Source organism: Heterocephalus glaber, unplaced genomic scaffold (assembly GCF_053883595.1).
Source record: "Heterocephalus glaber isolate CG9 unplaced genomic scaffold, H.glaber_assembly_v1.0 deba00001532, whole genome shotgun sequence".
Lineage (NCBI taxonomy): Eukaryota > Metazoa > Chordata > Mammalia > Rodentia > Bathyergidae > Heterocephalus > Heterocephalus glaber.
The window spans coordinates 33151015-33156683 of record NW_028258330.1 but is presented as its reverse complement, the minus strand read 5'-3'; the positions used below and the strand labels follow the sequence as shown (position 1 = coordinate 33156683).

General features: G+C 35.4%; 1 pseudogene; it reads right to left on the bottom strand.

Moving 5' to 3' along the window:
- Positions 1 to 4499: 4499 nt before the first annotated feature.
- LOC110346911 (olfactory receptor 7G2-like) lies at positions 4500 to 5464 on the bottom strand (annotated as a pseudogene).
- Between the last annotated feature and the right edge of the window lie 205 nt (positions 5465 to 5669).

Below are 5669 nucleotides of genomic sequence, written 5' to 3'. Positions count from 1 at the left end.
AAATGAAATTGAGGCAAATGCCTGCACTCAGGTCCAGATCAGTAACTCAGGTACTTTGGGTGACCAGGCTGGTTTCTTTGAAAATGATACTTAGCATCTCACCCTTGGGAAATAGAATCTCTGATCCCAGGAAGGGCAAACACAGGGAATGGATTTGTCTGGATCAAGGATGATCATCTGGAAAGAAGGTAGAGCTTTTGTTGCATGAGCTGACAAGGTTTTGAGTGAGGTTTCCCCTGGGCCTCTCCTAGTCCCTCTGCCCTGGGAATTCAATATCCAAAGCTTCTCATTAGGCCAGAAATAACACTAGCGTTCTTATCCCAGGAGCACACATCCTTAAAGACCAACAATACGGAGGACAGGAATTCAGAATGGCTGATAGTCTGACTTTTGAGGGCAAGTGTGTCTCATCCACATCTCTCCCCTGTTTCTGCTCACCACCATTTCATATACTTTACACCCATCTCACATTGACATTGTAGATAAATTTTCACCTTTCATTTGAGCTCTATTTCATCAATTCAGGAAGCCTAATTGAATTTAAGTATGAAAATAGAGCATATAGATGTATACATAAGATAATTAGGATCATAGATATAATATAGTAAAATAGTCAAGATTCAGATATGTTTCTTCATAAGTGCAGTAATAATTCTAGAGCCTTAATTTATGTTTATATATCTAGTATAAATATCTTAATATCTTTCCATTGATGACAGGTGACTTTACTTTAAAACAGAGTATTATTTCTCAATTAAAATTCATAATTTTCCAATAATGTCACATTTCCTATAATGTTCATTTTTACTAATCTTAGGACAGCATGAGCTAAATGTCTGGCTTTATGTTTTAAATTTTGCTTTTGGTTCATGTACAAAATCACCAAAGGCAGTACAATGCAGATGTCTCTATTTCAAGAGTTTGGTTACATCTCAGTACTCATTGGTTCCTCTATATTAATGTACATTTTAAACCCCTTTATAATTGTTTTAATAATTTCATATTCTTCAATTCATTTCTTGATTTGTTTCTCTCTATATATTCTTACATATAACTTTCATGATATATTACTTAAAATCAATTTATGAGATGATGGCTTACTAAAGTCTTAATCATCTTCACACCATTAACTATCAAAATACATGAATAATAGATAAAAGTAAAAATCACCAATGGCATTACAAAACAGAAAGGTAAAGTTCCCCAGGTATCAAAATAGAACTCAGATATTACAGGATGAATGGTCAGAAGCTATAGTGCACTGCAGACTTATTGCCATGAGAAAAAAAGTACTTATTTTTCCAGCCAAGACTCAATGTTGTTGGAGGAGATTGTTTGCTATGGACAGAGATTGAGCTTCTGTATTTGAGAAATATGAATGAACTGGAGAGTTGAGTGCTCTCTAGCCCCAGTGCTATGGAACTGGACAATTGAGTTTTAGAAATCCCTCAAAGTAAGAATCCAATGGAGCTCATTGTTGTTTTGGTGGGTGGATTTTTAATGTTTTCCTTATGAATAAACAGCATGTGCTGGTTAGCACAATACAGGAGAGGAGACCTGAGGGCTGATTGATGAGGACAGCTGTGAACCTGTAGGATGCAAAATCAGAACAAAGTGTGTTTGGATGAACTTCAGAAAAATATGGGAGGAGAATTCAAGAAAGTGAGTATAGAGAACACTCTGAGATGTTTTCATATAAAGAGAAAATGCAAGTGACAGTGTATCTAAGAGGAATAGGAAATTCTGATCGTGAAAAAAGATGATATTTTAAAAGAAACATGGCCAATACACTACAAGAGTGAATTACTTCTTGCAGAAGTATTGATCTACCTAACTGCATACAATTCAACATATATCTCTCTAAAAAAGAATAAATAAATAAATAAACTAGATATGGTGGTAGACATGAGTAATTTCAAGTACAATGGAGAATGTGGTGAAAAGATTAGTAAGTATGAGACTACCCTGGGCAAATCAAAAAGATTCTTCACAAATTATAAATGGCTAAGAATATGGTGTATCCATAAAACATTTTCCTAATATATGGGAGTCCTTGAATGCAAGGTCGATAACAACAAATAAATAAATGAATGAATAAAAAATCATCTTGAATCCATGAAATATTTTAAAATCATTAGTTATAAACACATTCACTGGAAAAATGGACTGAAAGAGTTTCATATACAAGTTTTGACAACCACTCATTCTTTGTTATTTATAAGATTAAAGGACATTTTTCAAAATAGGAAAGGAATATTATATAAAATGATTTTTTTCTTTTTGTAGTTATTAATTTCCTTGGTACATTTTATATATATGATCACATTCATCATAAGGAGTTTGTACCTGCATATGATATATCTCAATTCTTCTTTTTTCACATTCCCCTCTGTGGGGGGTCACACCATTGATTTTCCCAAAACAGGCTGTAAGTAGAGCAGGCTGTAAAGAGTTACACCACAATTGCCATGTTTTAAAAAGTGAGTCCAACTGAAGCCTACGTGATTCATAGGGGCATTGTGTATGGCCTGTGGGTCAATATCAGCCCCTCCATCAACGGCCATGACAGAGGCAAAAACATGAACTGTAGGGCTGGAGATTTAGCTCAGTGGTTTTGCCTCTTGCTGCAGAAGTGTGAGGATCTGAGTTCGATCCCCGGTACCGAAAAAAAAAAAGACTCCGAAGCTATGGGGCTTTATATATACCAAGGGCTGCTCTAAAAATTACATAAAACCATTTGGAATTAATAAAAATTGTAAGAATCTTGAAGAATTATTATGAACACATATTTCATACCAGAAAATCGCCTATAATATATGAAATGATTCGAAATGATTCTAAATCTCCTAAGAGAATTATAAATTAATTAAATCCTATTTTATAACGTGAAGTATCAGAATAATGGTAAATATTTAGAATATCTAATGGAATTGCAAAATTTTCAAAAACTTAGAAAATTTCTCGCTAACTATCCAAAAGTAAAACATTAATGTCCTATAACCAGTAATTCTATCCCATATCTATGACTCTTATTTCCTCCAGATATCAAGGAAGAGCATATTCAATCAACTTTATTCACAAACCAGTAAAAAGTAGATACCAATATTTCATCAACATCTGAAACTCACGTTATTTTTAATGTCATAATATGCAACAAAAATATGGAGCTTGAAAATGAATGAATTACTACAGTACAACCAAAACATGATGAAATTTGAAGCATAAATTAAGGGTAACATCAAAACATGGAATTGTTTTATGAAATTTAAACATTAACAAGAACAAGGGAAATGTAGATTGGTGATAAAAAAAAATAGAGTCCTTTTGAAATGACCAGGCAAAATAATCAAATACTGGCAATTAAATACTTGCTACATCAATCCCATTTCCCCCACCATGGTTACAATGTTTTTGTTTATTTTTCCTTGACTTCTTATTTTTTGTCTGGCTTATAAAGAAACATGGCATTACACATAATAGTCACTCAAATCAGCAAAATTTTCCTCCCTCTCAAATCCCCTTTTCTCAAGCAAGTAACATTCACACATTTTTATACAAGTTAACCACAAATTAGTGGGACAGGATCTGGATGTATTTGCAAGGTCATAATTCAATCCAATACAGAGATTCAGTTTGGTTGATCCATGGAAAAGTTACTTATCATTTGACCCAAACCAAGGCTATCATTTTGTGTCTATGGAATCATGGTCAGATACAATGCCTGATTTTGGTGCTACTACCAAGTGCACTGGGTGAGAAACGGTCCTAGGAATAGGTCACCTAATGGAGCACTGCTGATGAAAACACTACTCAGTTCTGATAGTCTTTCTCCTCGTGTGTTCTAAAAAATGGTTCCTTTCTTTATAGTTAAAATGTAAAACTTCAGATTTTTTTTTCTGTGCTAGGGCTTAAAGAAGCTTATTTAGGGCCAGGGATTTATCTCAGTGGTTCTGCAACATGCTTCGCAAGCACAAGGACCCGATGTCACTCCCCAGTGCCAAAAAAAAAAAAAAAAGAAGCTTATTTAATGAGTTTGAACTATCTTAAAGGCATCTCAAGTTACTGATACCATATATTTGTGCCAATTTTATAGATGAGGACCCTGAATATGGTTGATGTTACTATTCCCAAAGAAGTATAGAGTCAGCCACTAAAACCTCTAAGTGATTCACAAGCTATAAGTATCCCACTCCTTATCTCACAGTACAATTAACTCTGGGCTGCAATTAATAAGTTGGATGCTATACTCTAGATATCATCACAGATTAAATTCATCAGTTTTCTGGCCCTCCATACTAACTTCAACTTGGCTTTTTCTAATAGTTTGCCACAACAACAAAATTTGCTAAAAGTAAAACCACTTCTTCAGGTTCTGCTTCTGTGAAAATGTTTGGAGAATTGAAATAATTTGTTATACAGCTACACATAAATCACAGTGAGGTTTCAAGTCAGGCATTATATGAAATATTCTGGGTCACCAGAAATCCTGTTTCAGTGAATTACTCTAGAAACTCAAGTAAAAGGCAGATTATATACTGTAGAAGAGAAGCTATCCTAATTATGATTCTCCTCAAGGCTTCCTTCATGTTCTTGTTTCTAAGATAAAGGGGTTCAGGATTGGAGGAAGCACAGAATACATCACTGAAGCCATTGCAGTCTTCCTGGGGGAGTTAGTTACTACAGAGCTAATGTACACCCCCAAATCTGACCCATAGAACAAAGAGACAACAGACAGGTGAGACCACAGGAAGAAAAGGCCTTATACTTTCCCCCTGATGATGACCTCCTCAAAGCAGAGGACACAATGTGAATATAAGAATAAATACTTCCAGACAGTGGAATACCAACACATAGGGAACATGAAATGTATATCAGGACGTTATCAATGATGGTATCAGAACAGGCAAGCTTGATGACCTGAGCAAGTTCACAGAGAAAGTGGGGGATTTCCAGGTCTGTGCAGAAGGACAACCACAGAACCACCACAGTGTGCTGCAGAGAGTCTGCAATGCTAATTAATAAGGACACCAGAACAAGCAAAACACATTAAGTGGAGGTTCATGATGAATTTGTACCTTAGAGGATGGAAAATGGCTGTATAGCAGTCGTAGACATTACTGTGAGGAGAAAATTTTCTATGAGTGCAAAAACGATGACAAAACCAGCCTGTGTGAAGCAGCTTGTGTAGGTGATGCTTTGCCTGTGTTTGGATGTTCATTAGCATCTTTGGGATTGGGCTTGTGCTGGAACAGATATCATTAACAGACAGAATGGAGAGGAAAAAGTACATGGGGCTGTGTAGCTGGGTCTCAGTGTGAACATCCAAAATTATGAGCAGATTGCCCTAGATAGTGATCAAGAATATGGGTAGGAAGAGGCTGAAGATTAGGGGCTGAAATTCTGGATCATCTTTGAGCCCCAGGAGATTGAATTCTGAAGCAACTGTTTGATTTATACCTTCCATGTTTGTGATGAATCTGTTGGAAATAAAAGGTAAACAGGGAGTATATGTATGACCAGCAGCAGCAGCCACATTTGTAAAGTTATTATAATTAGTATTGTGGTAACTATGATCATTGGAATCATAGTTTTCAGAATTATAAGGAAGTGAATTTCTGTTTGTAAGCTACCCTAACTATATACTCCTTTTTTAAAGGAAGTTTAGCAAC